Genomic DNA, 12004 nt, shown 5'->3' on the forward strand with positions numbered 1-12004 from the left:
AGATAACAGATGGGCATAACTGTACTTAGTAATGATTACTAGTACTACCAACATTTGTATATTTTACTTTCAACTCGAATTTGAACTATTCATCCCCTTTTTTCAGCAGCCATTAACACTAATAAATTAAATTAAATCAAAACAATAAATTAAAGCTGCAAGCAGCGTTTGCGGGACTGAGCCGCCGTGGCCGACGCGATGCCCGATGACCCCCGATGACGCCTGACCCCTGTCGACGCCCGCAATTGACCCCCGTCCTCTGCCGACGCCCGGCGACATCTGCTGAAAGAAGTCTATGCAAATGATGCAGATTTCTCACCTCCATTTTTTTTTTTTTGGAGGATTCTGTCAAATGCTTTGATGAGACAAACACGTAGGTATTTGAATGACGTCTGTAGCACTTTTCTAAAGGAAACTGCAGGCATTTGTGTGTTGACAAAGAGGGAGAAGAGGTCTAATCATCATATGCCTGTGTATGCAAATGATGCATATTTTTGACCTGCATTTTTTTTTAAGTGGCTGTCAAATGTAAAATATAGGTCTTGATGAGACAAACACATGGATGTTTGAATGACGTCTGTAGCACTTTTGTAAAAGAAACTGCAGCCATTTACAGTATAGTGTGTGTGTGTGTGTGTGTGGAAGTAGGGATGTGCGATACCACTATTTTTCCTTTCGATACGATACCAGGTGATACCAAGGCTAGTATCCCGATACCAATACAGATACCAATATGAAAATGATGACTTTTACAACGAAAACTTGTGAATGTTATTATAAAAAATGTATTTTATACCTATGTATAAGAATTAAACAAGCTGCCAAATATCAGACTTTGTTTTAATTTTAATCAGAGAAATCAAATCAACAGGTCAACTGAAAATCTGAGCAAATCTCTCTCAAAAAAGAGAAAATAAGAACAGCTGCTCTCAATTCAATATAATTCTTTTTGGACCAGACAGAGTGGTCTTCAGGTTAGAACTTGACAGAATATGTCTGTCATCTATGAAAAATGTAAATATTCTTGATGTAAAAGGAAGTCTTTTTATGGGAAGTATAACTCACATACCACCACAAATAGACTAAATAGCAACTGTTTTACTTGAAATGTGCCATTTAAGTAATTTAATTATTATGCTTTTCCAACTTAAAAGTGACACTGAATTGTGTTAAGATGATGGCAGGAATGTGAGTTAAATTAACAAATACATATTGTGCTGGGAGGAAACATTTTTATCTAACTAAATAAATAAAATATGTTTTAATGAAAAATTGACAAACATTCTGGTATTTTATGTAAATTTATCTTATCTACGTCTATATGCCTGTGATGGTGGGCACTGGGATGTATTTTCACTCCACCTGGATATTGCCTTTCTCTCTGCAGTGCTGGTTGGAAATTGCGCTCACGTTGACGGGGGGGGGGAAGCACGCTATCGCTGTCGCGCTACGCTAACGTGTCGGCAAAGTTAACGTGCCAAGTTTCGTTGCGGGGGGGGGGACTGGACTCCAAGATGCTCCTGCTGATCACTGCTATGCTGGAGCTGGAGATGTGGCCTGTGATGTCTGCACTGGGAGGAAACTGAAGGCCCTCAAGTCCTGTCTGGTCTGTCGGGCCTCCTACTGTGACTCTCACCTCCAGCCTCATCGTGATGCTGCTCCCCTACAGAGACACAAGCTGGTGGAACCCAGCCAGCAGCTCCAGGAGAACATCTGCCCTCGTCATGATGAGGTGATGAAGATGTTCTGCCGCACTGATCAGAAGATCATCTGTGCTTTATGCTGTATGGATGAACATAAAGGTCATCAGACAGTGTCAGCAGCAGTACAGAGGCCTGGGAGGCAGAGAGAGCTGGAGGAGACCAGGCAGAAGATCCAGCAGAAGATCCAGCACACAGAGGAAGACCTGAAGGGGGTGGAGTCCATCAACGGCTCTGCTGATAAAGCAGTGAAGGACAGCGAGAAGATCCTCACCCAGATGATCCGTCTGCTGGAGAAAAGACGCTCTGAGGTGCAGCAGCAGGTCAGATCCACACAGGGGGCAGCAGTGAGTGGAGTCAAAGAGCTTGAGAAGAAGCTGGAGCAGGAGATGATGGAGCTGAAGAGGAGAGATGCTGAGCTGGAGAAGATCTCACACACACTGGACCACAGCCAGTTTCTCCACAGGTTCTCCTCACTGCCAGCCCTCAGTCCGTCTCCAGACTCCTCCAGCCTGGAGATCCGTCCTCTGAGATACTTTGAGGACATGGCAGCAGCTGGACCAAGCTGAGAGATGAAATACAGCAAGTTCTGCACAGTGCACAAACGTCTGTTATTATCTGAGGAGAACAGAAAAGTGACATTCATGAAGGAAGTTCAGTCTTATTGTGATCATCCAGACAGATTCACTGACAAGAAGCAGGTCCTGAGTAGAGAAGGTCTGACTGGACGATGTTACTGGGAGGTTGAGTGGAGAAGGGGGAGGGACTTCTGTGGTTTATTTTAGGGGGTTGGTGTAGCAGTGGCCTACAGGAACATTGGCAGAGCAGGAAGGTCAGAGGAAAGTAGATTTGGATTCAATTGCTGTGTCTCAATTCAGGTTCTGCATCCTTGAAGTGCGCATTTTGAAAGGAAGTTGCGTCATCGCACTGCGCGAAGGCTTGTCCCAATTCCCGAGGGTGTTTAGGACGCTCAAAATGCGCACTCGTAAATACGCACTCGTTTTAGCCGATTCCAAGGATACACCGCTACTATCCTTTGCGTACTTGGGTATCCCATGATGCTTTGCGTGCTGCTGCAAAGCATCGTGGGATCCTGGGAAGTCAGCTGAAATTAGCGGCATGTACTGGTTAAGACACGACATATAAATCTAAATATTGACGTTTCACATAAAGTATCCAGTTTTTAAGGTAGGATTTTATTTATTTGAACATTCAACGGCATCGTTAGATGGCAAACCAATGGTTAGCGTGATACTATAGAAACGTCACTTCCGGGGTTGGCCAGCCAGAGGGAACGGCGGTGACGAAACGAGGAAATACGCCGAAGGCTAGACCGTCCCGAGTGGTTACCGGGGAGGCGGGGTTTGGTCCATCCTTCTAGGCTGGGAACTCTAAGAACGCTTCTTTCAGACGGAGGACACTCGGCCTCAAGGGTGCAGAACCTGAATTGAGACACAGCAAATGACAAATCCTGGAGTTTATATTGTTACCCAGGTGAATATTGGTTTCGTCACAACAACATCAGTACTCGTGTCTCAGGTCCTCGGTCCTCCAGAGTGCGAGTGTACCTGGACCACAGAGCAGGTCTTCTGTCCTTCTACAGCGTCTCTGGAACCATGGAGCTCCTCCACAGAGTCCAGACCTCCTTCACTCAGCCGCTACATGTTGGACTTTATGTTCCTTCAGGTTCTTCAGCTGAGTTGATGAAAGTGTGACTGAAGTCGTCAGAGAGACTCTGAGCTGAATTCTCACCTTTGATTCTTCTTCTGTCTTCACGTTTGATGCCCAGTGTCTCCGGCTGTCAATCACAGGGTGGGCGGGGCCTGGACGCCACTTCCTGTTGGTGCTCCTGGTGACTGTTGTCCACCTGCTGGATGTTTGTGCCACGTTGTTTCTCTTCCTCTGCAGCCCATTCATCCCGCAGATTAATAATGTGTCATTAGTCCACATGACAACTTTATTACTGTGGAAACACAGCTGAGGTCTGTTTCCACTCTGGACCTTTCCACCCTGACCTTTGACCTTTCAACAACTCATCCATCTGATCAACCTTCTGACTGTTGATCCGTTTGTCAACATTCAGATGAATGCATGTAAATATTGTGAGAGAATTTTGTCTTTTGATTCCGCTCAATGTGACAACAGTCAATCAATAAGTCATGAAATATACCATCAGTCTATACTGCATAACAATGTCAAGTCAATGATCAAGTGTTGAATTGAAGCAATAAAGCAACAAGACAATCCAGATAAAGTCTCTGCTTGTTGGTAGATTTCTCTTCTGTCAAGATCTCCATGTATTCACCACAGACATTTAGAAAGTCAACACCATGAAGACAAGATCAAAGTTTCAAAAGCACATCAGTCAATGTGGGAAACAGCTGATATTTATCTGGCACACACACACACACACACACACACACACACACACACACACACACACACACACACACACACACACCACTATTTTACAGAACAAGTAGAGAACGGGTACTTTACTGACTCATAGTGTATTTACTTTATTGCATCATAACCAATGTTCCCTCTAAGCTGCTTGCTTGCGCAATCGCGCACTACTTGCACATTCTCAGCGCACAAGGAAATCTATGTAGCACATAAAATAAAATTCAACAGAAACGTATTAATTAATAATTTTACAGCTTTTATTAGGCGGCGCACCGCTACGCCTTCAGAATGATGATTTTTTTTTTTTTCTTCCAGCTGCACCGTATGAGTCCAAAAGGCAGAGAAAGTTTCCAGGCTTTAACAGCCAAGCGGTGAACGCACAACCACCACGCACACACAGCACCACCTGCCGATGAACGGGCACCCGCAACCAGGGTTCTTCCTCCGGCTGCGCTAATGTCCAAGCCCAGTGCACCCGCTTTAAACCCCACCACCACGCGCCAGAAGCTTTTTAAAACATTCAGCAATCAATCAATCAATCAATCAAATTTTATTTATATAGCACCTTTCATACAAAGGCTTGCAACTCAAGGTGCTTAACAGAAATTAAAATCAAATATTAGTGAAGATAAAAGAAAAATAGAGCAAACACCATCCACCCATGTCCTCCCAAATCACATACAGGTTACCACCCCTCCCCCCCCCACACACACACACACACACACACACGCGCACATACAAACACACACAAAACATCCCAGAGAACAGTTTAAAAATAAGTAAGTAAATACATAAAAAATGTCAGTCAATCAGCACAATAAAAATTGAAATGGCAAGGCACTGAGAGACCTGTAGTAGGAAACAGCCACCCACGGGGATCATCCATACCGAGAGGGTCCCTAGAACGATGAGACCCCTCCCAGTGAGCAGGCCCCCTACAAGGAAACACTGGAGCTAAAAACAATACAGGAAAAGGAAGTTAAAAGAATAATAATAGTAACAATAATGAAAATAAATAAAAAATAAAATAAATAATATAAACTAAACTAAATTAAAAAACTATAAGATTGTAAAAAGTAAAAAGATATACAGGAAATAAGATAGTAAAGATAAAATTAAGATAAAATATTCAATAATCCTAAAAGCTTTAAAGCTAAAAAGCAAGACAAGTAAAATACAAATTAAATAAATCACTTAAAAGCCAAACTAAAAAGGTGAGTCTTAAGCCTCCCCTTAAAAACATCAACAGTCTCTGCAGTCCTGATTCCCTCTGGCAGGCTGTTCCAAAGTTTCGGACCGTAGTGGCTGAACGCAGCCTCTCCATGGGTTCTGGTCCGAACACTTGGAACAATTAATAGGCCGGTTCCAGAGGACCTCAAGATCCGCGAGGGCTGATAAGATAAAAGCATATCTGATAAATAAGATGGTCCAAGACCGTTAAGACACTTGAAAACTAATAAAAGCACTTTAAAGTCGATCCTGAATCGCACAGGGAGCCAATGCAGTGATTTTAAAACTGGAGTAATGTGATCCCGCCCCCTGGTCCTCGTAAGCACACGAGCGGCTGAGTTCTGAAGTACCTGTAAGTTACAGATAGTTTTTTTTTCGGTAGACCAGAGAGCAGGGCATTGCAGTAGTCTATCCGACAAGAAATAAAAGCATGCATCAGCACCTCTGTGTCTGCCTAGGAGAGAAACGGGCGGACTCTAGCTATGTTCTTAAGATGATAAAAACCCGTCCTTGTGACGTTTTTAATATGCGCAATAAAACTAAGCTCAGAGTCAAAAATGACGCCCAGGTTCTTTACAGATTGTGTTGGTTTAAAATGATGAAGTTTTGGTAAAAGTTTCTCTCTCTTGCCTTCAGGACCAATAACTAAAACCTCTGTTTTGTCCTGGTTGAGCTGTAGGAAGTTCGCTGCCATCCATGACTTAATATCTAAAATACATTTTAAAAGGGTATCAATAGGCCCTGTGTCATCAGGAGACACAGCAATGTAAAGCTGTGTATCATCAGCATAAGAGTGGAAGGTGACGCTGTGTCTCCTGATGACATCCCCAAGGGGAAGCATGTAAAGATTAAAAAGTACTGGACCTAAAATTGACCCTTGGGGAACCCCACACTTAATTTTATGTTTTCCGGAGGAACACGCATCCAAACTTATGAAGAAATAGCGATCTGTGAGGTAAGAACAAAACCAGTTAAGAACAGCACCAGAGAGGCCCACCAGGTTTCTGAGTCTGTTTAATAAAATGTGGTGATCTACTGTATCGAAGGCAGCGCTTAGATCCAGTAGCACCAGGACTGTGAGTTTATTTGAGTCCGCATTACACCTGATATCATTTAAAATCTTTACGAGGGCTGTCTCGGTGCTGTGGTTCATCCTAAATCCAGACTGATATTTCTCTAAGATGTTGTTTGTACTTAAAAAATAATTTAATTGGTTAAAAGCAATTTTTTCTAAAATCCTACTTAAAAATGGCAAGTTGGATACAGGTCTGTAATTGTCAAGAATAGTTTGGTCTAAATTGCTCTTCTTCAGAAGGGGCCTCACCACTGCCGTTTTAAAGGCAGCAGGGAAGACACCCGTCTGAAGAGAGCAATTTACGATGTATAAAATCTGTTCCTCAAAGAATCCATAAAATGTCTTTAAAAGTGATGTGGGAATTGGATCTAAAAGGCAGGTTGTTGGGTTTACCTGGGAGAAAACTTGACCAAGTGTCCTTGCATCAACCAGGGCAAAACTCTCCAGTGTTTCCTTGGATAAAAATGACAGTCCAGATGTATTAAAAGATACATTCTGATGCGCTAAAAGACTGGACCTGATGCCATCGATTTTACCTCTGAAGTGGCCTGCAAAGTTCTCGCAGAGAGCGTCAGACGGCATCTCTGGGGATTTTTTAAGATTATTATTAGTTAAAAGGTTGAAGGTGGAGAAAAGATACTTTGAATTATTTTTGTTTTCTATGATACGTTTTGAAAAATGGGAGATTCTTGCCTGTTTGATTGTATTATTGTGACATTTTAGTTGTTCACGAAGAACTTCATAATGAACGGTGAGTTTGCTTTTTCTCCACCTTCTCTCTGCACTCCTGCATTGTCTTTTTGATTTTAAAATCTCTGGTTTATGTCTCCACGGGGATAAAAGCTGCTTTGGTTTAACAGTTTTTGTTAAAAGTGGAGCCACAGAGTCTAATGTGGATTTAAGTGTGCTATTAAAATTTTCAACAATAAAATCACAGGGTGCAGGTAAAATTTCAGCAGGAGTGCATTTTAAAACCTCAATAAAATTTGCAGCCACCTCAGAGGTAATGCAGCGTTTCCTCACTGTTCTCACCGGGGCTTCCTGTTGGTTAAAACTGGCGATGTTAAAATACACACAATAATGGTCGGACACGGCCAGATCAACAACAGAGGACAGACCAGTGGACAAGCCATAGGTTATGACTAGGTCCAGGGTGTGTCCCCTGTTGTGAGTAGGCCGTGTGACGTGCTGGTTAAAATTCATGCAGTTTAAAAGGTGTAAAAACTCTCTTGACAGTGGGTCAGAGTTGTCGATGTGCAAGTTAAAATCGCCAGTTATTAAAATTCTATCATAAGTTGTCAGTGTGATTGATAAAAGGTCGGAGAGCTCACTGATAAAAGCAGTTGATTAATGCGGGGGTCTGTACACATTAATGCAAATAATTGGTGGACTGCTAAAAACAAAAGCATGGTACTCAAATGATGAGTAACTGTTAAAAGAAACTTCCTTTGACATTAAATTGTTTTTAAAAATTGATGCAGTTCCACCTCCTCTCTTACATCCCCTGATAGAAAATAAAAAGCTAAAATTTGGTGGGCAAGCCTCGGTGAGGACAGCTGGAGCCTCTGTGCCAAGCCATATGTCTCTGTTAAAAGCATACCATCTAACTTATTATCTAAAATCAATTCATTTATGATAAAAGATTTGTTTAAAAGGGAGCGCACGTTCAGCACGGCCAGGTTAATGGTCGTGCCAGACGTGCGCGCATGACCACGGGGAGATAAAATGTGTGGATATAAAAGATTGCTTCTGTTAAAACCAAATTGTCTGTATGTCTCGGGGGAAAGTCTGCCTGTAGCGTGGGTTGTGCGGTTGTGGGTTATGTGTTTGTTGCGTTTATATGGTCGATGATTCATTATTACAGGTATGGGAGCAGGTGTTGGTGGAACAGCAGTAGCAAGCTCAGTCCTATCAGCACTAGGGAAGCGTGCCCTGTGGGAGGCGCTGCAGGAGGCAATGTCCACAGGGTGCTCCGTAGAGGAAGTGGTCGGCACTGAGCAGGGGGTGTGACGCGAAGACAGTCACGCAGGTGTGAGAGACGCTGATTGTATGGTGTAGTGGATGTTTGAGGTGAACGTGCGGCTACCTAATTTGTTTGGGTGAAGTCCATCATGACGGTAAAACGACGGGCGATTCCAGAATAAATTAAAATTGTCAATGAAGTTAAAACCAATGGTGGTGCAGGCGGCGCGGAGCCAGGAATGAAGTTGCAGGAGTCGACTGAACCGCTCTGCTCCGAGGCCAAGTGTCGGGAGAGGACCGCTGATGAAGATTGACATCCCGCAATTCTTCAGGGCCACAAACAGATCGTTAAAGTGACACTTTAGCAGCTCGGATTCCCGACGACGCACATCATTGGCTCCAACGTGCAGGACCAAACGTTTAATGGAGTGTGGGAACGACTGCAACAAGTCCGGGAGTTTGTTTTTAATGTCATTGACGGTGGCTCCTGGAAAACAATGAGTGGTGGCATTGAAGAAACGGTTCTTCTTCTTCTACCGCTTCATCCGTGGGTCGGGTCGCGGGGGCAGCAGCCTTAGCAGAGATGCCCAGACCTCCCTGGCCCCAGTCACCTCCTCCAGCTCGTCCGGTGGGACCCCAAGGCGTTCCCAGGCCAGCCGGGAGACATAGTCCCTCCAGCGTGTCCTGGGTCTTCCCCGAGGCCTCCTCCCGGTGGGACATGCCCGGAACACCTGCCCAGGGAGGCGTCCAGGAGGCATCCGGAACAGATGCCCGAGCCACCTCAGCTGGCCCCTCTCGATGTGGAGGAGCAGCGGCTCTACTCCGAGCTCCTCCCGGGTGGCCGAGCTTCTCACCCTATCCCTCAGGGTACGCCCGGCCACCCTGCGGAGGAAACTCATTTCGGCCGCTTGTATTCGCGATCTTGTTCTTTCGGTCACTACCCAAAGCTCGTGACCATAGGTGAGGGTGGGAACGTAGATCGACCGGTAAATCGAGAGCTTCGCCTTTCGGCTTAGCTCCTTCTTCACTACGACGGACCGGTACAGCGACCGCATCACTGCAGCCGCTGCACCGATCCGCCTGTCGATCTCACGCTCCATCCTCCCCTCACTCGTGAACAAGACCCCGAGATACTTGAACTCCTCCACCTGAGGCAGGATCCCCCCACCGACCCGGAGAGGACAAACCACCTTTTTCCGTTCGAGAACCATGGCCTCGGACTTGGAGGCGCTGATTCTCATCCCAGCCGCTTCACACTCGGCTGCAAACCGCCCCAACGCACATTGGAGGTCCTGGCTCGATGAAGCCAACATGACCACATCATCTGCAAACAGCAGGGACGCAATCATGTGGTTCCCGAACCAGACTCCCTCCGGCCCCTGGCTGCGCCTAGAAATTCTGTCCATAAAAACAATGAACAGAACCGGTGACAAAGGGCAGCCCTGCCGGAGTCCAACACGCACTGGGAACAAGTCTGACTTACTGCCGGCAATGCGAACCAGACTCCTGCTCCGATCATACAGGGACCGCACGGCCCTTAACAGAGGGCCCCGGACCCCATACTCCTGGAGCACCCCCCACAGGATGCGTCGAGGGACACGGTCGAACGCCTTCTCCAGATCCACAAAGCACATGTAGACCGGTTGGGCGAACTCCCATGAACCCTCAAGCACCCGGCGGAGAGTATGGAGCTGATCCAGTGTTCCACGACCCGGACGGAACCCGCACTGTTCCTCCTGGATCCGAAGTTCGACTATCGGCCGTATCCTCCTCTCCAGCACACTGGAATAGACTTTACCGGGGAGGCTGAGGAGTGTGATCCCTCTGTAATTAGAGCACACCCTCCGGTCCCCCTTTTTAAAAAGAGGAACCACCACCCCGGTCTGCCAGTCCACAGGCACTGTCCCCGACCACCACGCGATGTTACAGAGACGTGTCAGCCACGACAGTCCCTGCACATCCAGAGCCTTGAGGTACTCGGGGCGGATCTCATCCACCCCCGGAGCTTTGCCACCAAGGAGTTTCCTGACTGCCTCGGTGACTTCGGGTAATGGACAAGTCCTCCCCCGGGTCCCCCGCCTCTGCTTCCTCCGCGGAAGACGTGACGGCAGGATTGAGGAGATCCTCGAAGTATTCCTTCCACCGCCGGACAACATCCCCAGTCGAAGTCAACAGCTCCCCGCCTGCACCATAAACAGTGTCGGTGGCGAACTGCTTCCCCCTCCTGAGGCGCCGAACGGTTTGCCAGAACTTCTTCGAGGCCGACCGAAAGTCCTCCTCCATGGCCTCCCCGAACTCCTCCCAAGCCCGAGTTTTTGCCTCCACTACCGCCCGAGCTGCAGCACGCTTGGCCTGCCGGTACGTGTCAGCTGCTTCCGGGGTCCCACGAGCCAACATGGCTCGATAGGACTCCTTCTTCAGCTTGACGGCATCCCTTACTTCCGGTGTCCACCACCGGGTTCGGGGGTTACCACCACGACAGGCACCGGAGACCTTACAACCACAACTACGAGCAGCCGCGTTAACAATAGAGGTGGAGAACATGGTCCATTCGGACTCAATGTCTCCGACCTCCCCCGGGATCTGGGAGAAGCTCTCCCGGAGGTGGGAGTTGAAGACCGTACTGACAGAGGGCTCAACCAGACGTTCCCAGCAGACCCTCACAATACGTTTGGGCCTGCCAGGTCTTTCCGGTCTCCTCCCCCGCCAGCGGATCCTGCTCACCACCAGGTAGTGATCAGTTGACAGCTCAGCCCCTCTCTTCACCCGAGTGTCCAAAACACAGGGACGGAGGTCAGACGACACGACCACAAAGTCGATCATCGACCTCCGCCCCAGGGCATCCTGATGCCAAGTGCACCGGTGGACACCCCTGTGTTCGAACATGGTGTTCGTCACGGACAAACTGTGACTAGCACAGAAGTCCAGCAACAAAACACCGTTCGGGTTCAGATCGGGGAGGCCGTTCCTCCCAATCACGCCTCTCCAGGTCACACTGTCGCTGCCCACATGTGCGTTGAAGTCCCCCAGCAGAACAACGGAGTCCCCAGTCGGAGCACCATCCAGCACCCCTCCCAAGGACTCCAAGAAGGCCGGGTACTCAACACTGCCATTCGGGCCATAGGCCGAAATGACAGTGAGAGACCTGTCCCCAACCCGAAGGCGCAGGGACGCGACCCTCTCGTTCACCGGGGTAAACTCCAACACGTGACGGCTAAGCTGTGGGGCAATAAGCACGCCCACCCCAGCCCGCCGCCGCTCACCGCGGGCAACGCCAGAAAAATGGAGAGTCCAGCCCCTCTCGAGGAGCTGGGTTCCAGAGCCCATGCTGTGCATGGAGGTGAGCCCGACTATATCTAGCCGGTACCTCTCGACCTCCTGCACCAGCTCAAGCTCCTTCCCCCCCAGCGAGGTGACATTCCATGTCCCTACAGCCAGAGGCTGTTTCCGAGGCCCGGGCTGTCGAGGCCCTCCGCCTCGACCGCCGCCCGAACCACACTGCACCCGACCCCTACGGTTTCCTCTGTTGGTGGTGAGCCCACAGGAGGTGGGACCCGCGTCGCTCCTTCGGGCTGGGCCCGGCCGGGCGCTCGCATACGAGCCCCAACCCCGGGCCTGGCTCCAGGGTGGG

At 47.9% G+C, this 12004-nt stretch overlaps 1 protein-coding gene across 1 annotated transcript in view; it reads right to left on the reverse strand.

Annotated features, from left to right (window-relative positions):
* LOC142898600 (ribonuclease inhibitor-like) overlaps positions 1–12004 on the reverse strand; it is a 31413-nt gene that overhangs the window by 19354 nt on the left and 55 nt on the right. The gene's annotated exons all lie outside the window — the stretch shown is intronic.

The sequence above is a fragment of the Nelusetta ayraudi genome, unplaced genomic scaffold (assembly GCF_046127955.1).
Source record: "Nelusetta ayraudi isolate G7.1 ecotype Tasmania unplaced genomic scaffold, CSIRO-AGI_Nayr_v1 ptg000069l, whole genome shotgun sequence".
NCBI lineage: Eukaryota > Metazoa > Chordata > Actinopteri > Tetraodontiformes > Monacanthidae > Nelusetta > Nelusetta ayraudi.